This window comes from Lissotriton helveticus, chromosome 4_1 (assembly GCF_964261635.1).
Source record: "Lissotriton helveticus chromosome 4_1, aLisHel1.1, whole genome shotgun sequence".
Taxonomy (NCBI): Eukaryota; Metazoa; Chordata; class Amphibia; order Caudata; family Salamandridae; genus Lissotriton; species Lissotriton helveticus.
Genome location: NC_136063.1, coordinates 2043050666 through 2043074094, shown reverse-complemented (window position 1 = coordinate 2043074094; position 23429 = coordinate 2043050666). Strand labels below are relative to the sequence as shown.

Sequence of the window (23429 nt, the reverse complement as noted above, 5' to 3'; positions counted from 1 at the left end):
TACCCTCAAATGCATCAGGGGGATTGGTTATGCGCGATAGATCTGCAAGACGCATACTTCCACGTCCCCATAGTAAAGAAGCATCACAAGTTCCTGAGGTTCACAGTGGGAAAGACCACTATCAATACTGTGTGCATCCATTCAGCATGAAATCGGCTCCCAGGACAATCTCAGAATGCATGACAGTAGTGGCTGCCCTTCTGAGGAAGCACAAAGAGTTTGTCTACCCCTACCTAGATCACTGGCTGATCAAGGCGTCCACGTCTCAGGGAGCTCACCTATACTTCAATTGGACCTCCGATCTTCTCCTTCGTCCACATCAACCGAACAAAGTCCGTCTCGACACCTGTCTTCAATATCTGGGAGCAACCATCGATACTCGCACAGCAAAAGTGTATCGTGGAGGGTCGCTTATTGATCCTTCGGAAGGCTCAGGCTCTCATGAACATGTCCTCTCCAACAGTGAGGAAGGTTTCCTCTCTTCTGGGTTCCATGGCATCCTGTATCTTCCTCACTCCAAATGCACAACTCAACATGAGACCCTTGCAGGAATGCTTGGAGGATCAATGGGATCACAGAATAGGGGATTGAGAAGACGGGATCCAGCTGTCACAGCATGTCCTTCACTCCCTCAGATGGTGGTGTTCTCCCCGCAATCTCCTGCGAGGGATCCCCTTCCACAAGGAGATGCCACAATAAAGCATAGAAACGGATGTGTCTCTCCTCGGCTAGGTTGCACATACAGACCACCTTCAGATAAAGGGCAAGTGGTCCACGAAGGAAGCCACTACCACATCAATTTACTGGAGAGACGAGCAGTCCATTTGGCTCTGAAAGCCTTTCAACCGTCATTCCACTCCAGTTCCCTGCTTGTCCAGATGGACAATACGATAACAATGTTCTACCTCAACAAGTAGGGGGGCTCGAGATCACAACCGTTATCTCAGGAAGCTCAGACAATCTAGAAATGGCTCTTAGCCAGAAACCCGACCATCACAGCAACTCACCTCCCAGGTGTTCAAAATGCTCAGGCCGACGCTCTAAGCAGACTCCTTCAGAAAAACCATGAATGGGTCTTAAACGACGATGTGGTGCAAGATTTATTCAAAGCATGGGGTACTCCAGAGGTCGATTTGTTCGCCACCGCAGAAAACAACAAATGCCGAAACTTCGCCTCGAGGTTCTACCAACCCAGAACTCTGGGGAATGCCCTGTGGATAAACTGGTCAGGCAGACTTCTCTATGCCTTTCCTCCGATACCCCTGATCCCGGAAGTCCTCATCAAGCTTTCGCAGTCACGGGCTAAGATGATCCTCATTGCTCCGGAGTGGATACGTCAGTGGTCTCTCCTGCCGCATCTCCGGCTTCCTTGTCAGCCGGACCTTCTCACGAAGTTCGGCGGTCAAATGGTGTACCCCAACCTCTCATCATTGAATTGGCGGCATGGCTCTTAATGTTAGTTCAGCATGGACATTTGAATTTGCCTCAGACCTGCATGAAGATACTTAAAGAAGCTAAAAGGCCATCCACACACACTTCTTATGCGTATAAATGGAAAAGATTCTGCATTTGGTGCGCTTCGAATAATGCAGATCTTACTTCCTGCCAGGAAGATGTTATACTCCCATATTTGCTACATTTGGCCCAATCGGGCCTTCAATTTCCTTCCATTAAAGTGCACCTTGCAGCTCTGACTGCAAATAGGAAATGCCCTTCACAAACTTCCTTTTTCAAGATCCCAGTCATTATGGATATGGATTGTCTAGAAGGTTTGAGGTAAGTTTTTCCTCCCTTCAGACGTCCTTCTCCTCCACGGGAGCTTAATATGGTTCTTTCTCGACTGATGCAGGAGCCTTTTGAACCCATTCATAGGGCTTCTCTCCAGCATCTGTCTTAGAAGACAGCTTTCCTTGTAGCCATTACTTCTGCCCACAGGGTTAGCAAACTCCAAGCACTATGTTGTCAAGAACCTTACACAGTTTTCCGTTCCTCTAAGGTGGTGATGACGACACATCCGAAATTCCTCCCCAAAGTTATTTCGGATTTCCATGTAAATCAAACTATTTCACTACTTACCTTTTTCAGCATCCTTCTTCTCCTGCTGAGAGGTCGCTTCATTCCCTAGATGTCCGGAGGGTTTTTAAGTTTTATTTGGACAAAACTAAGGATATTAGATGATCAGACCAGTTATTTGTAAACTATGGCTCTATCCGTACAGGTCTAGCTACCTCCAAACAATCCATCTCCCAATGGATTGTTTCATGTATTCAACTTTGTTACCAGAAAGCCAACAAGACTCTGGTTAGTAAGCCTAGGGCTCATTCTACGAGGGGAAAAGCTGCTACTGCGGCTTTACTCTTTAATATAACCATTTCATAAATCTGTCTTTCTATCTCTTTAGTGTCTACACAGGCCTTCACGAAGAAAGGCGAAAGATGACAACTTAAGAAGATCTATCTAATGAAGTGCTCTGGAGTCCCCGCACGTGGGCGGGGCTATTCAAATGCTTATGACTTATCACGGAAATACCCCTACAAGAGAACTCGAGTTACAGGTAAGAAACCATTCCTTCTGCATATACCAGGAAACCCACAGTGGCAGATTAGAAAAAGATTTAAATTAACAGCCAATGACTTCTCTTCTATAAATAGAACTTGGGCAAACCATTCGGCCTCTAAGAGGGCTATCAAACTACTGGGTTGGCAAGGATCCCCTTTGTTGTAGAGTGGGTGGTGGATGGAGCACCTCCTCGACCTTAGACATTGTGGTGTTAAAACAAGCATCATATGAAGGGATGAGACACTTTGCTCAATAAAGAGAGTACTTTTTGACCAGAAGAGCTGGGGGCCACCTGTACTTGGAATACAATTTATATTGAGCTTCAAATAGCTTTCATAAATTCCCCGCAGAAAATCCCTCTCCATGACCACCTGTATTATCTTTAACTATCAGCACAGTACAAGTCACAAGCTCCAGTACATCTGTAAGATCCAATCGTCCATGCTTAAGTTATTTATGGTGGCTGATCATATTGCCATCAATGTAACCACAACTTTTATGGATATCAGCTCTACAAATTTCATGGATAACCTATTGTTGATCTATGTACTCGCTTACAGACCCAGATCAAGTTTATATAGGTCTTCTCAAGAGCCTTGGTTTCTAATCATCTATTTGTGTTCACTAGGAGTTTAAGAAGATGTCTAATTTGCTGCATATTTTACGCAGTGATCAAATGATCCTTGCTTTGGCTCCTGTGGAAGAATTGCAAGTAGAGTTGGTTGTAGGATATCAGAACCTGGGAGCATTGGGCGCTGCACATAATGTGATATCAACATGGAGACTTGTGCCAAAGAGTGAATTGTTGAAGCCAATGAGGCTTACTAGAAGCTAGGATACATTGAGAGGATCCATTGTATATTTTTCCTTTGTAGTTGCTCATTTACCAGCATGCTCTTCGCTTTAGCGTGGTGATACACCGCTGATTATCATCATGGTTCATATTAAATTGTGTAGTTGAAGATAGAGCTGAAAGGAGTTAGACATTTAGATAACTTTGGAGGGCCACCAAGCCCACACCTCAAACACTCCCTAGTACCCTGACCTCTGGCTAGCTCCTATTGTATGTATGTCTCCATCTACAGCACTCCGTTTCTTTGTAGTTAATTGGTTGTAAATCAACATACATACATGTAGTTTTAAAATGGAATTGGCTTGCCCCTTTTTTTTTTTATAGCATACTAGTATGAAGTATTAAACCTGATGATGAAATTGACCTGACACACATAAATTATCATTTCCCTAGGTACTTGTGGCTCTTGGGAGGGCTGGGGAATCATGTTTTCAGGGGTGAACCCAGACATTGCTGCTAAGGGACCATTGATGGCACTCTCCTTCCTAAGTTTTGCTTGACCAGGACTTTGAGACCTGTAGCCTTACCCTTAGGCTGCGTGGGTGCTACTCATGCAAGGCTCTAATAATCTCTTGGTTATGATCGTGTTTGTAAGCCTTTGGAGAATGCAGGATGGACACTCTAACCGCGTCACTCCTGTATTTGTGGGGCAATAGTTATTGCCCGCCGCGCTCAAAAGAAAGCCCACACTCCAGGGTAAATCCTTAAGTTATTTTATTCAAAATGACGCATTTCGACCACTCTGGTCTTTATCAAAGCATAACAACAGTGTAACAATGTGCCCTATTTACCCTAGAAAACACAGTGACCATGGTGCATAAATGAAAAGACTTTCGCAATACATTTCCTGCCTGTATGTCAGTCCCAAAGACAGACTACAAAACAACAATACATTTTGTGAGAAATTATAATACATAAAAAAATGAAAAATACATGCATCAGGACATTACAGTTCATGGTACAAATTGTGCAAAGCCCATATTGATTTTGTGTGTAAAAGTCATGTGGCTCATACATGCTCAGTCCCGAGCTGACTGCTCTAAATGCTGATTTTCAAAATTCGAAATAAATATACAAATTATAAATCAAACTGGTCAAGTGACCAACAGCTACAGCACATTTGAGAATGCCAAGCAAAGCAAAGTGAATAACAAGGATCAGCCAACCCTCAGTGAACTGCTTACCAAGGACTCACTTCTAGACAACAGCACCTGAAAAGACCATCACATGCATACTATGGGCTTTTGAGTAGAAAAACTGCTGAGATGTGAATGGATCAACACCAAATGGGTTTTAGTCCGGGGGAGCACAACCGAACAGGCATAACTAAATTCTCATATGGAACCGGAACAATTATATGCATGAATCAGAAAAGTATAATATATATTATAATTAAACTATGAGAGACAGGGGGCGGGGAGAAACTCCTGTTGAAAAAACATAGGAGGGAGAGAAGTTGGATATTACAGATGGGTTCAAAGGCAGGAGCCAATTAACGTCTCAGCCCAAATGCACATGGACCTCCTCATGCTGATTGAGGCCACCGGGGTGTTTACTGTTGAGAAGAATAATATACTGGGATTCTAGTCTTTTCAGAGCTCGTTCTCTGTCTCCACTTCTCACTTTAGCCGGAACCCTGTCAAGACCAAAGAAAGAAATCTTGAGAACTTCAGTAGTGTTAGAGCCATGCATCAAATTACAATGTCTAGCCTTAGGATATGTCACATCATTATTCCTGATAGCCCTGAGATGTTCCAAAATCTTTTTCTTAACAGGAAAGATTGTGATGCCCACATATCGCAAGCCACAGACACAAACCTAGACATACACCACAAAATCACTGTTGCAATTGATGAATTGTCTGATCTTATGTTTCTTCCCATTCGGTAAAAACACCATTTTCACATTGGTACTGTGAATGCATGCTTTGCATTTTCCACACTTGTGGAAACATGGAAGTTCCCTCAGCCATGAAATACCTTGTGTGCGCCCTGGCTCATCAAAAGTGTCTACTAGAATGTCCTTGAGTGAATTCCATCTGCGATATGTAATATATGGACTGGTACTAACCATCTTCCCTATCGTAGGGTCCAATCTCACTAAGTGCCAATGTTTTTTTACTATGGTTTGGACTGCTGTAGAGTTGGAGTTGTAAGTCGTAATCAGACGTACAGTCTGATCCTTATCTTTCTGTATTTTAGGTTTCAGAAGACTATTTCTGTTTGTTTTTATCACTTTCAATCTGGCTGTTTCAACTACCTTGTGTGTGTATCCTCTCAAAAGGAATCTCTCCACCAACTTTTTTTTCGGTGGTATATGTTTCTGGTGTACTACAATTTCTTTTGGCTCTCAGGAGCTCTGTACGGAATACCTAATTTAAGTTTTGATGGGTGTTGGCTGTGGGCATGCAGGTTACTGTTCCCTGCTGTAGTCTGTCTGTATAGTCTAGTCTGAATGGTCTCATACTGCATTTCCACCAGAATATCTAGGAATTCTAGCTAGTTATCATTGTTTTACTGGTGCACCTAAGATTAAGGTCATTCTCTGATATCTTACCAAGGAATTTACCCACCTCCCTTTGTGGACCGTCCCAGATCTGAAAAATATCTATATAACGCGTCCACAATACCAGATGTTGTGTGTATTCCTCAAATTCCTCTGACCAGATGTGTTCAGACTCCCACCAACCCATAAACATGCAGGCATAACTGGGCCAAAACAGCTACCCATGGCAGTCCCAGTCAGCTGCCTGTACTATTGGTTCCCAAACAAAAGATAGTTAGGCTCCAGAAAAAACTGTAGCATCTCTAGGAGAACCATGTTGTGGTCATATAATGCTATTGGTCTGTCCTTGAAAAAATGTTTGCATGCCCTTACCCCTAGTTCATGTTCAATGGATAGAGGGAGATCACACCCACTGTAGCAAACGTGCAACTGGATTTCCATGGGATATCTGCAACTTTATAGATGAAATCCATACTGTCACGGCAGTATGAAGGAAGGCTGTTTACATATGGGAATAAAAAGTGATAAAGATAAATAGAGATGTTCTCCAGAAGGCTACCATTACTGATATTATTGGCCTACCTGAAGGGTCTGTGTTGTGTTTGTGAACTTTCGGCAGCACAGGGTCAGGTCAGGTGGGATGAGGCCTGCAGCCCAAGATGGTGGTCGCGTAAGCGACGAGCTCCGGGCAGGGGGACCTTATCCGCATAGCATCCGTCATTCCCTACATTACTAGACAGTGGTTTTTATAGCTGGACGCTTGTTCCCAATAATAGGCTTCCTCGACCATGCTCTCTGCCTTTCAGAGAACCCTGGAGAGTGGACTTCAGGACGGCGGTGTGCTACAGAGCTCTGTACCCCATTGAGCTGTGTACCCCCCCTCGTTTTGCGCATGCGCAATAATGATGCGCATACGCATATTACATTTCACTACGTACACCATAATTCCGTGTACCCCCTTTCGACCCTGACCAATCACAAGTGTCATTGACAGTGACATCATGCTTACACCCACTGACTGTATTTTTCATCCAATCATCGCTTTGTGATTGTTTGGTTCAACCAATCATCGCATTTGGATGTATTTATTATTCACCAACGTTCTGGAACTTTTCCTAAAGCGCTTACACCTGCTGCCGACAGTGTCGTTTGCGATTCGTCTTCTTGCGTCCATCGAAAAACCCGTCGACTTCAGTGTGTAGCAGTGTGTAGTGCAACCCTTGCATTGCTTCCAGTGTCGACTTGCGTCCATCGAAAAACCCGTCAACTTCAGTGTGTAGTGCAACCCTTGCATTGCTTCAAGTTGCGTCTTGCGTCGCAGTGTGTAACAGTCTGTACTACAACCCTTGCATCGCTTCCAGTTGCGTCCACCTTGCATCGCTTCCACTTGGTGAGTAGTCTGCCAATGCATGTCGACCTTTCACCAAGTGACCGTCTTTGGTCATGTCCACGTAAAAAGCCAGCCATGTGCGTTTCTGTAATCTGCTACGCACTCAGGCCTTCTGTCAGTGTGTAGTGCAACCCTTGCATCGCTTAAATGTCCGTGTGTAGTGCAACCCTTGCATCGCTTCCAGTTGGAAAAAGTCAGCCATGTGCGTTTTTCTTTCCATGCACTGCCAAATGTGTTGTTGTGTCTAGCTTTTACCCTGATATGCCACTCAGTGTGTAGTGCAACCCTTGCATCGCATAAATGTCCGTGTGTAGTGCAAGCCTTGCATCGCTTCCAGTTGGAAAAAGCCAGCCATGTGCGTTTTTCTTACCATGCACTGCCAAATGTGTTGTTGTGTCTCGCTTTTACCCTGCTCTGCCAACTTGCGTCCATCGAAAAACCCAGCCATGGGCGTTTTTTCATGTGCTACGCACTTCCATATAACACCTATTTGCCAAATGGCGTCCACGTTGAAAGCCAGCCATGTGCGTTTTCTAATCTCATACGCACTCAGGCCCTCTGCCAAATGGCGTCCAATTCGCTTGCATCGCTTCCAGGCGGAAAAAGTCAGCCATGTGCGTTTTTCTTTCCATGCACTGGCAAATGTGTTGTTGTTTCTCGCTTTTACCCTGCTATGTCACTCAGTGTGTAGTGCAACCCTTGCATCGCTTAAATGTCCGTGTGTAGTGCAAGCCTTGCATCACTTCCAGTTCGAAAAAGCCAGCCATGTGCGTTTTTCTTTCCATGCACTGCCAAATGTGTTGTTGTGTCTCGCTTTTACCCTGCTCTGCCAACTTGCGTCCATCGAAAAACCCATCCATGGGCGGTTTTTCATGTGCTACGCACTTCCATATAACACCTATTTGCCAAATGGCGTCCACGTTGAAAGCCAGCCATGTGCGTTTTCTAATCTCATACGCACTCAGGCCCTCTGCCAAATGGCGTTCAATTCCCTTGCATCGCTTCCAGTTGGAAAAAGTCAGCCATGTCACATGGGGTGGGGGAATCATATCGCCCGACGCCCAAGCCATGTTGATGTTTATGATGGGCAAGAAGATTTAATGTCTAGTTTGTCCGAGGGACAAGTAGACATTAAATTGCGTAAATAATAAATATCCGAGCTTTGGGCACTCTGGGGCGCACAGAAACTCAGAGAACTTTTCGAGGCCTCTGATGGTCATGAGCATCGGATCGCGCTCCCCTCCCCTGCGTCGGAATCATGTTACAAGGCACGGGAACAATCTGTGCCCCTGCCTCTTTTAAACATGAATTGAGCACTGTCAGCATTTCAGCACGTGAGTTAACCCCAGAGGGGCCTGAGGTACCAGCTGCTGCAATGGGGTGTCTTCCCGCCGTCACTTTTAATAATCTGTGCTTTGACAAGAGCACCAAGACGCAGCCCTGCAAGAGACTTGACAGTGAGTATCAGATACCGGTGGGGAGGCCTGGGATTTTAACAGTGTTTATTGTGAGGCTGCATGGTCCCGAGGCAGGCGGGTGTCTACTGCGAACCTTCCTGAGTGTGTTGCATAGGTCTGTTCTGCCAGAGGTGTATGCTTGCCACCTGTCAGTGTGGGAGACTTTGTATGTCACTTCTTTATTTGTGAACTGTGACTCATTTGGCTTGTTTTTCAGGAAACACTGGCAGGTCAACTGGAAGGTCAACTGGTTTCATCAGGATCACAAATCGTCTGAAGAGAAATTCAGGATTAGACGTTTTTTTTCTAACGCAGTTAACAATTTTGACACTGGACTACATACCCTGCCAGTGAAACTGAAGTCTGTATCAAAAGGAAGTTTCTGATCCTTAGGGTTGTGTGGTCGACTGTGCATGTATATTTTGGGATAGTTTAAGATGAGTGGGTCTGTGTAGGAGGAATTGGTGATGTCTAGAGTGTATTTTTATTATTAGACGGGGTCCTGGGTGATATTGAATTAAGACTATTGGTTATCTCAGTCTGGGGATGGGATTAGGGGCACTCTGCAGAAGAAAACATAGAATGTCTGTGCATTTCCGAAGGTCATGAAATGCAGGGCATCTCAATGCCTCAGAAAAGCTGCACATGAAGGAGCAGGAAAACATCGCTTCAATGCAACGCTCTTTCAGCATTCACTAGTAAGAGACTTGGGAGGGGGTGAGGAAGGAGAGGGGTTTTCATTCTTATCATTTCGCCCTCTGTCCTTTGCAATTTGCTCCGGTGCCATCCTCTTTCTAGGAATCGGATGTAGCTTCCTGTATTTTTTTGTTTTCTCGTCCCCTTAACTCTGTGTGGCCCTGTGCTCCGAGATCTGGCCCCTCCACACCCTCTACATTGCTGAACGGGTATAGAGGATATACGACAAGCTCCATGTTATGCTCAAACATGAAAGTCAGTTTTCACAGGGCCTACACTTCCCAGCTGTCACTCTGACTTGGTCTCTAAAGCAGCCAGGGCATGCATTACGGTTTCACTTAAACTGCCTGTCCCTGGTAACCTTGTATAACAGACACTGGCGGTATCTGAAATGCAAGTGCAGATGCATGGCCACTCTATTTATCTAGGGCTGCAGCAGAGTACTTGCCCGTCAACCGTATTGCTTCTGCACCAATTAAAACAAATATGCAGTTGATGCGCACATGTGCAAGGATTTTTTGGCCAGTTCCTAATGACTTTGTCTTCCTCTCAACTGAAAAGAAACGCTGTGCTCTGAACCTGGACCCTTTCGACTTTAGAATGTAGTAGCTGATTAAGAGGTGGGCTAGTGCTGGCATGGTAGAAACAATTCTATGGCGTGTGCGAGAAGAACACGCCAGTAGGAGAGCACAGCCTATGAGTGCACCTGCTGCATAATTCTTGTGCTATGCACTCTTAAGTGCAGGTCAAAGAACCTGTACACCCCATCACTTATCCTTCACAGTGCAGAACAGAGCACCAGCAGGAATGGGAATACAGGGTGCAGAAGCAAGAAAAATAGCTCAGTGAGTTCACCCACCTGTTGCCACCATAATTGTAATTGCTTCGTTCACCCGCACTCTAGCATGGTGCTCCAACATTCCTAATGTCTTCTTCGTCTGCCTTTGTCCGGAAATATGGGATGTGATCTGGTTGCAGTTGCACTCCAGCTAAAGGCTCACTCACAAAGTGTGTTTGTCAGTTATTAGGACATAGCTAGTTCCTAGATTACTATGGAATTATATTTTAGCAATCTACCCCCAAACCGTTTCTGGCTAAAGATGTACCCTGTGTGAAAAAAACAGTAGCACATTTGTGGGTTATTGCATTTGATTATTATCTGTAATAAAGGGTGGGGCAATTACTGGAGGGTATTTTTACCTGCAACCATTAACAGTAGGTGCTGTATACAATGCATTATGTTCCAGTTATTAATTAGGGGTGTTAACTTTATTTGCTGTCACTGCAAGGTGTTCGCTTCCATTTTGTCTGAAGTGGTGGGTAGGTTCAGGTTGAGAGGAGCTGTAGATTTTCCTTAATTGCTAAATAATCAAATGCATTATACATGATGGGTTGTGTGTATTTGAAGACCTTTACACCTCTTATGGCTAGGGCTAGGAAGCAGGGAGAGATGGGCTTTGGCATGTTGGCATTTGTGCAGTGTGTTGGTCCGTGCCCTAAGTATGGTTGTGGTGTACCCCCTGCTCCCTTCCTCCTACAACCTTTTTTGGTCCTTCAGGGAAATGAGAGATGCGAGCTGCAGAAGGGGTTAGATGATGGTCAGAGACCACAATAACAGAGAAAATAAAAACAGGAGTGGCACTTTTTGGATGTTTGTTCAGCTGAACAGTTAATATTGGAATTAGACATCCTGGTAGTTGAAGCATAAATAATCTTAATTCGTCAAATTTGCCTTGACTATCCATCAGGGCAGGAAAGGGTTTCCAACTCTACTGTGATGGAGCCCAGGTGTCCTTGCTTGCTAGGTGTGACATGGAATGCTGAGTCTGTCCAGTGACTCATTACCCCTCCATCACAATGATCCTTAGCCCTCCACTTCTAGATTGACTGTTTCTTTAATTTAGCTGTCCTTCCCTTTGCTGTGAGAAGGGAATGAAGTTTTATTTGCTGCTATGTAAGTTTGCGTGTGTGTGTGTGTGTGTCATATGTTCTACATAACTTTTATTCTGAGTTAGACAAACTTGTAAATCCACTGAAGAGTTGCCTCTCTATATCAGTGAAGCCTCCGCTGCCGCTTCCGCCATTACTACACCAGTACTGTGCAAGAGAACCTCGCACTGATACTGCCAGTTTTTTTTTTTTTTTTTAAAACCTTTATTGTGCAGTATCATCAAACAATGACGGGCCTACAACCATCCGGCCGGCCTCGACATCGGTCTAAGCACATTTCACCAGTTATACGGTGACTCAGCAGTATATCAATACAAATTAGCAAGCATTCAGAGTTACACTGGAGATCGTCAGACTGCCGAGAAACAGGAGAAATTAAGGTTCATTTGTTAAATTTTTAAAGGTGTATTTTAAAGTATAGAAACTAAGAAGGATCAGAAAACCATACAGGCCACCGAGGGCAAGAGTGGGCAATGCCTACCGAAGGATATCTAACGAACAATGAAACATAATCAGATTATCGGCACAGGAACACAAACGGAAGGATAAACAACCACTAAATATATGTCGTGCCGGTCCTTACCCACCCCATACCAAGCCACCACACTGACCCAAAGAAAGAAACAAGAAGATAGAAGAATTAAGAAAAGGAGAAATAAAAAATAAGGCCCATAGAACCTAAAACGGACAAAATAAATCCCCCCCTCCTCACCCCCCACCCTACACACATGCAGAGGCTACGGCCTACCCCCCCCCTAACAGTGTGCCTGTCGCCCAAAAAAGAGTACCCGAAATATAGACACAGAAATAGGAAAGAAAGGAAAAGGAATCATATAACCTGGAGGAGGGCCATACATATGTGCTCCCGGTCTCCCCAGCCACAAGTTTCTTCTCCCCCCCAAGAGTAAAAGGCAATAACAGCAAGCAACAGTTATAGTAATGAATGGGGAGAGTTATCACATAGTGCGCAGCTGAGGATGTCATAGGGACGTGTCAATCCGAGTCTCCGCCAGCCAAGCAGCCATCAACTGTGAAAGGGAACCATTCAGCCCTGGCCTGTTCGTGCGAAGCCCCCTAAACATGGCCCCTGAGGAACGCCCGCCCCATCCAACACAAAGGAACAAAATGGCCACGCACGGCAGAGGAGAGGTCTATGAATACAAAATGGACGTTGCCAGTTACCAATGAGTCCATCTTCCCCGACGAACATCACCCCCAGGTTCTCCCGATGACACTCATTCCACAGCAAGGAAAGTGGGGCTCGAAAGGAGGAAGAAGTCACGGGGGTTAACAGCTGCCAAAACATTGTCCGAGCCAACAATGGCGATACCATGAACAAAGTCTCAGTCCTCGGCTGAGAGAGATACCCTGCAGCGCCACAGGAACTGGCGGACGGCTGTCCGCAGGCACCAACACAGTTAGGGATAATCCGCTCCCCTCCGCACTCGTGTGAAAACATAGCCGCCCCTTCAAGAACAGGAAAAAGCAAATCGTCGCACCCCTGGGAGCAGTCCAGCCGTAAGCGCCCCAGATTGAACGCAATGTCGTCAAGCTTCTCTCCCAGTGCTCGGGAACTATCCCTCCATGCAGATCGTAGGTCCCCAAGAGCAGCAAGAACGGCGCCACAGGATAGCTCAGGCTGTAGTCTCCACATCTCAGCCGTACGAGATAACTTGCACGCCCCATCGCACAGCGCATCGATAGGCAGGGTAATGCAATCTGTCCCGCTCAGGGAGCCAGCAAGCGCTTCCACCATTGAGGGAAATTGATGATAAAATGGGGGCGAAGTCGGCACCGGCAAACAGCGGTCCAAGTTATCGATGCCAACAAGGCACCCTTCCAGGGAGCGATCCTCGGTAATAGCCATCTATTCGTTAAAGCAAGGCCGGGGCAAATTCGGGAGTAGTCCGCAAAAACCGGGCGAATTCGAAAATGGGGTCGATACCGCTCACCTCCAGCGTTTTACAAATAAGTGCATTCCCAGTGAGCCCCCAGCCCGTAGATGCACTCCAGTCGCGTGTTGCGAGGAGCTGCACTCCGGCAGAGAAAGTCCGTTTCTTGTCCCCTCCGGCAGCCAAAGCGTCCCAAAGGACCGGCTCCGCCCCGGCCCAGCTGGCCGCTGTTGATCAATTAGCACCCGGCGGTGTTCAGCGGCATAGGTCCCGGCGCCAGGGCTGTGGAGGCCACCAAACAATTTCCCGTATATCTCCGGCTACCAGGCAGGCAGAGACACCGGGAGAACACGAGCGATGACAGCGCGCATTCACCGGCAACCCGCTGCAGCGCAACCTCAGGATGACGATCAGGATTCCAGTGCGGGGCTCGAGGACTAGCGGAGCCGGGAGCCTACACTTCTGCTCCGGTCGCCATCTTGGCTCCTCCCCCTGGTACTGCCAGTTTTGTATATGATACTTGTGTGGGAGAAGAATGTGCAGATGTAGCCTTGCATACACCATAATATAACCACCTTACACCTGCCCAGGAGTGTAAAAGGAGAAATTGATTTAACTTCCCCATTAAAAGTATAGAAACTCTAACAAGAATCGTGGATACGGTCTAAGTGAACCACAGTACCTCTGCTAGGTGATTTTGCTGCTCCATGAAGAGTTGATAGGCTTGGCCAAGAAGTGCAGTTATTCCCATCCACACATGTTTATCAGAACATCTTTTGCGTATTTTTGAAGCAGGAGAGCTATGAGTTGGCCATACGAAGGAGAAACCCTTTCTGTCTTACAGGTTCATATTCCGACACCGTCATCCCCAAAGCTAGCAATAAATGTAGTCAATTACCAGTCTGCACTCTGCCTTTAGATATCATCTCTTTACATATGAAATTCTGTTACAGACAAACCTGCTGATACGTGGTGCAGTGCACAATGACATCTTCACACATGCTGTACAACTAGCCAGTTCAACATTTGCATATAAGTGTGCATCATCATTCACTGCATATTTGAACTGGCATTTGAAATATGTATTGCACATATGTTGCACTGATCGCAGTGCAGGCTCTCTCTGTGCAGACCTAGCTTAGTGATTTATACAGTAGGTAGGGCAAGCAGATATGTAAAGAGGGCAAGTAGATTTCTGTAATATTTTGTCCCTTGGCCAAGTAGATTTAAAAAAAAATTCCACACCTCTGATCATTCAGTGTGTAGTGCAACCCTTGCATCACATAAATGTCCGTGTGTAGTGCAAGCCTTGCATCGCTTCCAGTTAGAAAAAGTCAGCCATGTGCGTTTTTCTTTCCATGCACTGCCCAATGTGTTGTTGTGTCTCGCTTTTACCCTGCTATGCCACTCAGTGTGTAGTGCAACCCTTGCATCGCTTAAATGTCCGTGTGTAGTGCAAGCCTTGCATCGCTTCCAGTTGGAAAAAGCCAGCCATGTGCGTTTTTCTTTCCATGCACTGCCAAATGTGTTGTTGTGTCTCGCTTTTGCCCTGCTCTGCCAACTTGCGTCCATCGAAAAACCCAGCCATGGGCGGTTTGTCATGTGCTACGCACTTCCATATAACACCTATTTGCGAAATGGCGTCCACGTTGAAAGCCAGCCATGTGCGTTTTCTAATCTGATACGCACTCAGGCCCTCTGCCAAATGGCGTCCAATTCCCTTGCATCGCTTCCAGTTGGGAAAAGCCAGCCATGTGCGTTTTTCTTTCCATGCACTGCCAAATGTGTTGTTGTGTCTCGCTTTTACCCTGCTATGCCACTCAGTGTGTAGTGCAACCCTTGCATCGCTTAAATGTCCGTGTTGTGCAAGCCTTGCATCGCTTCCAGTTGGAAAAAGCCAGCCACGTGTGTTTTTCTTTCCATGCACTGCCAAATGTGTTGTTGTGTCTCGCTTTTACCCTGCTCTGCCAACTTGCGTCCATCGAAAAACCCAGCCATGGGCGGTTTTTCATGTGCTACGCACTTCCATATAACACCTATTTGCGAAATGGCATCCACGTTGAAAGCCAGCCATGTGCGTTTTCTAATCTCATACGCACTCAGGCCCTCTGCCAAATGGCGTCCAATTCCCTTGCATCACTTCCAGTGGGAAAAAGCCAGCCATGTGCGTTTTTCTTTCCATGCACTGCCAAATGTGTTGTTGTGTCTCGCTTTTGCCCTGCTCTGCCAACTTGCGTCCATCGAAAAACCCAGCCATGGGCGGTTTGTCATGTGCTACGCTCTTCCATATAACACCTATTTGCGAAATGGCGTCCACGTTGAAAGCCAGCCATGTGAGTTTTCTAATCTGATGCGCACCCCTCTGCCAAATGGCGTCCAATTCCCCTGCATCGCTTCCAGTTGGGAAAAGCCAGCCATGTGCGTTTTTCTTTCCATGCACTGCCAAATGTGTTGTTGTGTCTCGCTTTTACCCTGCTCTGCCAACTTGCGTTCATCGAAAAACCCAGCCATGGGTGGTTTTTCATGTGCTACGCACTTCCATATAACACCTATTTGCCAAATGGCGTCCACTTTGAAAGCCAGCCATGTGCGTTTTCTAATCTCATACGCACTCAGGCCCTCTGCCAAATGGCGTCCAATTCCCTTGCATCACTTCCAGTTGGAAAAAGCCAGCCATGTGCGTTTTTCTTTCCATGCACTGCCAAATGTGTTGTTGTGTCTCGCTTTTACCCTGCTATGCCACTCAGTGTGTAGTGCAACCCTTGCATCGCTTAAATGTCCATGTGTAGTGCAAGCCTTGCATCGCTTCCAGTTGGAAAAAGCCAGCCACGTGCGTTTTTCTTTCCATGCACTGCCAAATGTGTTGTTGTGTCTCGCTTTTACCCTGCTCTGCCAACTTGCGTCCATCAAAAAACGCAGCCATGGGCGGTTTTTCATGTGCTATGCACTTCCATATAACACCTATTTGCCAAATGGCGTCCACGTTGAAAGCCAGCCATGTGTGTTTTCTTACCTCATACGCACTCAGGCCCTCTGCCAAATGGCGTCCAATTCCCTTGCATCACTTCCAGTTGGAAAAAGCCAGCCATGTGCGTTTTTCTTTCCATGCACTGCCAAATGTGTTGTTGTGTCTCGCTTTTACCCTGCTATGACACTCAGTGTGTAGTGCAACCCTTGCATCGCTTAAATGTCTGTATGTAGTGCAAGCCTTGCATCACTTCCAGTTGGAAAAAGCCAGCCACGTGCGTTTTTCTTTCCATGTACTGCCAAATGTGTTGTTGTGTCTCGCTTTTTCCCTGCTCTGCCACTCAGTGTGTAGTGCAACCCTTGCATCGCTTAAATGTCCGTGTGTAGTGCAAGCCTTGCATCGCTTCCAGTTGGAAAAAGCCAGCCATGTGTGTTTTTCTTTCCATGCACTGCCAAATGTGTTGTTGTGTCTCGCTTTTGCCCTGCTCTGCCAACTTGCGTCCATCGAAAAACCCAGCCATGGGCGGTTTGTCATGTGCTACGCACTTCCATATAACACCTATTTGCGAAATGGCGTCCACGTTGAAAGTCAGCCATGTGCGTTTTCTAATCTGACACGCACTCAGGCCCTCTGCCAAATGGCGTCCAATTCCCTTGCATCGCTTCCAGTTGGGAAAAGCCAGCCATGTGCGTTTTTCTTTCCATGCACTGCCAAATGTGTTGTTGTGTCTCGCTTTTACCCTGCTATGCCACTCAGTGTGTAGTGCAACCCTTGCATCGCTTAAATGTCCGTGTTGTGCAAGCCTTGCATCGCTTCCAGTTGGAAAAAGCCAGCCACGTGTGTTTTTCTTTCCATGCACTGCCAAATGTGTTGTTGTGTCTCGCTTTTACCCTGCTCTGCCAACTTGCGTCCATCGAAAAACACAGCCATGGGCGGTTTTTCATGTGCTACGCACTTCCATATAACACCTATTTGCGAAATGGCGTCCACGTTGAAAGCCAGCCATGTGCGTTTTCTAATCTCATACGCACTCAGGCCCTCTGCCAAATGGCGTCCAATTCCCTTGCATCACTTCCAGTGGGAAAAAGCCAGCCATGTGCGTTTTTCTTTCCATGCACTGCCAAATGTGTTGTTGTGTCTCGCTTTTGCCCTGCTCTGCCAACTTGCGTCCATCGAAAAACCCAGCCATGTGCGGTTTGTCATGTGCTACGCCTTTCCATATAACACCTATTTGCGAAATGGCGTCCACGTTGAAAGCCAGCCATGTGAGTTTTCTAATCTGATGCGCACCCCTCTGCCAAATGGCGTTCAATTCCCCTGCATCGCTTCCAGTTGGGAAAAGCCAGCCATGTGCGTTTTTCTTTCCATGCACTGCCAAATGTGTTGTTGTGTCTCGCTTTTACCCTGCTCTGCCAACTTGCGTTCATCGAAAAACCCAGCCATGGGCGGTTTTTCATGTGCTACGCACTACCATATAACACCTATTTGCCAAATGGCGTCCACTTTGAAAGCCAGCCATGTGCGTTTTCTAATCTCATACGCACTCAGGCCCTCTGCCAAATGGCATCCAATTCCCTTGCATCACTTCCAGTTGGAAAAAGCCAGCCTTGTGCGTTTTTCTTTCCATGCACTGCCAAATGTGTTGTTGTGTCTCGCTTTTACCCTGCTATGCCACTCAGTGTGTAGTGCAACCCTTGCATCGCTTAAATGTCCATGTGTAGTGCAAGCCTTGCATCGCTTCCAGTTGGAAAAAGCCAGCCACGTGCGTTTTTCTTTCCATGCACTGCCAAATGTGTTGTTGTGTCTCGCTTTTACCCTGCTCTGCCAACTTGCGTCCATCAAAAAACGCAGCCATGGGCGGTTTTTCATGTGCTATGCACTTCCATATAACACCTATTTGCCAAATGGCGTCCACGTTGAAAGCCAGCCATGTGTGTTTTCTTACCTCATACGCACTCAGGCCCTCTGCCAAATGGCGTCCAATTCCCTTGCATCACTTCCAGTTGGAAAAAGCCAGCCATGTGCGTTTTTCTTTCCATGCACTGCCAAATGTGTTGTTGTGTCTCGCTTTTACCCTGCTATGCCACTCAGTGTGTAGTGCAACCCTTGCATCGCTTAAATGTCTGTATGTAGTGCAAGCCTTGCATCACTTCCAGTTGGAAAAAGCCAGCCACGTGCGTTTTTCTTTCCATGTACTGCCAAATGTGTTGTTGTGTCTCGCTTTTTCCCTGCTCTGCCAACTTGCGTCCATCGAAAAACCCAGCCATAGGAGGTTTTTCATGTGCTACGCACTTCCATATAACACCTATTTGCCAAATGGCGTCCACGTTGAAAGCCAGCCATGTGCGTTTTCTAATCTCATACGCACTCAGGCCCTCTGCCAAATGGCGTCCAATTCCCTTGCATCACTTCCAGTGGGAAAAAGCCAGCCATGTGCGTTTTTCTTTCCATGTACTGCCAAATGTGTTGTTGTGTCTCGCTTTTTCCCTGCTCTGCCAAATTGCATCCATCGAAAAACCCAGCCATAGGAGGTTTTTCATGTGCTACGCACTTCCATATAACACCTATTTGCCAAATGGCGTCCACGTTGAAAGCCAGCCATGTGCGTTTTCTAATCTCATACGCACTCAGGCCCTCTGCCAAATGGCGTCCAATTCCCTTGCATCACTTCCAGTGGGAAAAAGCCAGCCATGTGCGTTTTTCTTTCCATGCACTGCCAAATGTGTTGTTGTGTCTCGCTTTTGCCCTGCTCTGCCAACTTGCGTCCATCGAAAAACCCAGCCATGGGCGGTTTTTCATGTGCTACGCACTTCCATATAACACCTATTTGCGAAATGGCGTCCACGTTGAAAGCCAGCCATGTGAGCTTTCTAATCTGATACGCACCCCTCTGCCAAATGGCGTCCAATTCCCTTGCATCGCTTCCAGTTGGGAAAAGCCAGCCATGTGCGTTTTTCTTTCCATGCACTGCCAAATGTGTTGTTGTGTCTCGCTTTTACCCTGCTCTGCCAACTTGCGTCCATCGAAAAACCCAGCCATGGGCGGTTTTTCATGTGCTACGCACTTCCATATAACACCTATTTGCCAAATGGCGTCCACGTTGAAAGCCAGCCATGTGCGTTTTCTAATCTCATACGCACTCAGGCCCTCTGCCAAATGGCGTCCAATTCCCTTGCATCACTTCCAGTTGGAAAAAGCCAGCCATGTGCGTTTTTGTTTCCATGCACTGCCAAATGTGTTGTTGTGTCTCGCTTTTACCCTGCTATGCCACTCGGTGTGTAGTGCAACCCTTGCATCGCTTAAATGTCCATGTGTAGTGCAAGCCTTGCATCGCTTCCAGTTGGAAAAAGCCAGCCACATGCGTTTTTCTTTTCATGCACTGCCAAATGTGTTGTTGTGTCTCGCTTTTACCCTGCTCTGCCAACTTGCGTCCATCGAAAAACCCAGCCATGGGCGGTTTTTCATGTGCTATGCACTTCCATATAACACCTATTTGCCAAATGGCGTCCACGTTGAAAGCCAGCCATGTGCTTTTTACTAATCTGCTACGCACTCAGGCCCTCTGTAATGTCAGTGTGTCGTGCAACCCTTGCATCGCTTCCAGTTGGAAAAAGCCAGCCTTGTTATTTTTTTAATTTGCTGTGCAATTTTATACTGTTTGGTAACTCTCACAATTTCCCTGCCTTTGCTAATTGCACTAGTGCCAATATTGCCTACCTAACGTTTGTTCTTGTGTCTGAGTGTGAAGCATATATTGCCCTACGTTTGTACTTGTACGTTTATAAGGTGGTACAAATTTATTGGGTCTGAAGTCAGTGGAAGTTTCTCTCAGGTTTTCTCTGGGGCAAAAAAACGGTGTATAGAATATGTGGTCATACAATTTGTGGCCTCTGTGAAAAGCTAACAGAGCAATGGTCACGTATGCGAGTTGCTCTTGTTATACCTTGCAAATCTGTGGATAGGGTGGCACTCTTTGTAAATTATAGTGTATATGTTGAAGCAACACCCTTAATGATATCTGCCATGCCAGTGACTTTGGCGGAATGGAAAAGTATTTCAAAGGGGCATTGTTAATGTAATTAATGGCTTGGCAAAAAAACATATCACCTGGAAATCTGTGCTAGGAATGGTGTGCTGCCCGACTCCTATTTTGCTGTTTCTGTCATTGCATCCACTTATATAATACAGCAACTATCACTACACATACAACAACCCAGGACTAATGGCTTGGTTCATGGTTGTTTGATGCTTTAGAAAAATAAGGAACATCTATTGATTTGTTGTATGTCAAACTCTTCTGCTCTGAAATGATGAGAGATTAATAAAACATCAAAGATATCGGTTTTATTACTTTAACAAAGTTAGTGAAGGTTGGTCTTGGTGCTGAGTTAAGATTTATTTGTCATCATGTTTGTGAGAGCAAAATGGAGAGCCTAATAGAGATCAGTGTTGTAGCACCCAACCTAATTGAACCCCTGGGCCTGCCCCTTTTATGGCCTTCCAAGTTTTTTTCATCCCACTTAAAGCGCTGGTGACCAACACACCATCAATGTTCATCTTGTGCAGATACAATCATCAATATTAAGAGTTCATCATGCTCAATAGAAATCATCTTGAGTGACAAAAATAACTTATCATACTTAGAATACTTTGCACTTCAAACATTAGATTAGTAATAGTGACAACCTTTGTGCCTCTGACATGTTGCAACAATGTAAAACAAGCCTTATCATAGCCAATAGGTCTTGCTTTTGGGACCTTATGATTGTTTATTTATCCAGCATAATATCCTTGGTGCAAAAACATGAAGTGTTGCACGCCTAAACACTATTTAGACACCTAATGGCTATGCCATTTTTTATTTTATTTTTTTGGCTTCACAAAGTTTTTGTGTATTGAAGGGGGGGTGACCACCTTTTCTTATGTAGTGGTAATTCTTGTACGCTTTAAATCAACCCTTGCATCGTGTCCGAGTGTTGGAATGGAATGTAACTGGTTCAAGGGTGTTGGATTTGTCTCCCGGTTCTGTTCTGCGGTAGTGCTTGCAGTCCCTCTCAGAGCAGGGCAGTTCTTGTAACTTCGTGCAGGTATCCTCTGTCCCTCCCCTCTGCCAATTGCAATTCTGCAATGGCAGCTTTGTCATTGGTGAGTTGCAGTTGAATGCGCCCCATCAGGACCAGATTGCCTACATTAAAGTAGAACCTGTCCACCTTATCCTGCAGTCATAAGCTGTGCATGCTGTGACTGCATGGTTCCTCACCACAAAAAAACACCTCTACCATCTGCCTCAGGGCTGACCAGACAGTTTGCTTCACAACAGTGTGCAAGCCTCTCCCCTCTAGCAGTACTGCCCATCCTCAACCCGGCCCCTCTGCTGTCTCGCTGTGTGAGACGGCAGAAACCATGGAATGGTAGTTATTACCATTTGTTTGTTCCTTTTTGCGTTTTGAGAAAACAGTGCCTCAACGCCCCATGCCCCATTTGGGGAGCCCGCTCTGTTTGTAATGTTATCATGTATCAATGCGGTTTCGTTTTTTTATCCATAGTACATTTTTAAACATAATTATGTTTGTTACTATTTTCCTGATCTTCTAAATTTTCACTCTTCAGCCCTTTGCCCGTCCTCACCTTTTTTTTATGGACATTGGACACCCCGATATTGTGTCCAAGGTGCCTTCTCTCCTTTGGTGCTTCCCTTGGTGTTATGGTTGGAGTGAGTGTTCTTTACGTGGGCAATATGTATAGTAATAGTGTATAATTACACATTTAGTAATTTTTTGTCTTTGTAATTATTTCAATGACGGCATGTAAAATTGGCTAATTATATATTGAATGGTCATGTACATTTTTTTTTCACTTTCTTTTTTTTATAGAAATGGATGCTATGAAGTACCATGATGGATTATGTGATCCGTAATGTGTATCCTGAAGGTTTTACAAAAGTCCAGAAGCATGGCTTGCGTCGAATGTAAAAAAATTACACAGTTGACGGTAGTATATCTCATATTTTTTTTTTTTAGTGGCATGTGTGAATGGTTTATGCAATATTGCATGTTTTTTTGTTAATGTTTGGTTTTTTGACCTGCATAGTTTGCTAAACTGTTCTCCCTTCTTTCTCTTTTTTTGTTAATAGATGGACGTTTGTTCTATACTGCTAAAAATAAGAAGACTAAAGTTGTCATTGGTGCTGAATCTGCTCAAAAAGTTTTTCATGAATTTCATTCCTCTACTCTTGGCGGTCATTCCGGTATCAATAAAACACAAAAATGCATTTCCTCCCGTTTCTTTTGGCCAAATATGTCAGTTCAAATTGAAGAATGGGTGAGTTACAATTTATCTTGCCTCTTGAAATAGTTATTAAAAATCTTTCCCCTTTGCGATAGTGTTGTATTAAAATGTTTTTTTACCCTTATATTAGTGATTCATTTTTCTTTCATCTATGGTATGTACAGTGTTTCAATCATGTACTTTATTGGGTGGTTTTTTTCTTGTACTCCCTTTGCACTTGTGTGTACCTTGAGACATGGTTATAACTTGTCCTTGAGTGATTTGCCTTTTTCTATTTGCAGATCAAAGAGTGTGATGTTTGTCAAAGGGAACAACCAGCCCTCAAGATTTGCCCAGAATTAAAACCAATCAAAGTCTGTTTTAAATTCGAATACTTTTCTTTTATGTACTTGCAGCTCATTAGCTGATTTTGATTGTTACTTTCAGGTTTGCGAGCTTGTAACTTTTATACTTGTGATTGTGTTTATTAACAGGTGGGTGAAGTTTGGGAACTTGTAGGAGTGGATTTGATGGGACCCTTACCTACAACTCCTACTGGATACAAATATATTTTGACAGCAACAGATTATTTTTTTCTAAATGGGTTGAGGCATTCCCTTTAAAATCTAAGACTGCAGCTGAGGTAGCTTCAAGACAGTTGCAAATGTATCTCTGCCATGGCAGTCCGAAAAGGGTCCTCTCGGATCATGGGCGGGAGTTTGTGAATGAAGTGAGTGACCCATCTGGCTGTAAAAAAAAATTTAAGGTGTTATATTGTGTAATTGACTTGGGCTATTTTAATGTATGTATAGACTATGTTTTTAATCATTCACACTTCTAAATCACATTTGACCCGCATTGCCTAATATATTGCTAATGTTTCTTTTCAGGT

General features: G+C 45.2%; 1 protein-coding gene and 1 long non-coding RNA gene across 2 annotated transcripts in view; one reads left to right on the top strand and one right to left on the bottom strand.

Annotated features, from left to right (window-relative positions):
- The window catches only part of LOC144829499 (uncharacterized), a 400486-nt gene that overhangs the window by 215214 nt on the left and 161843 nt on the right, over positions 1 to 23429 (top strand). The gene's annotated exons all lie outside the window — the stretch shown is intronic.
- LOC144829501 (uncharacterized) overlaps positions 1 to 23429 on the bottom strand; it is a 94295-nt gene that overhangs the window by 22822 nt on the left and 48044 nt on the right. The gene's annotated exons all lie outside the window — the stretch shown is intronic.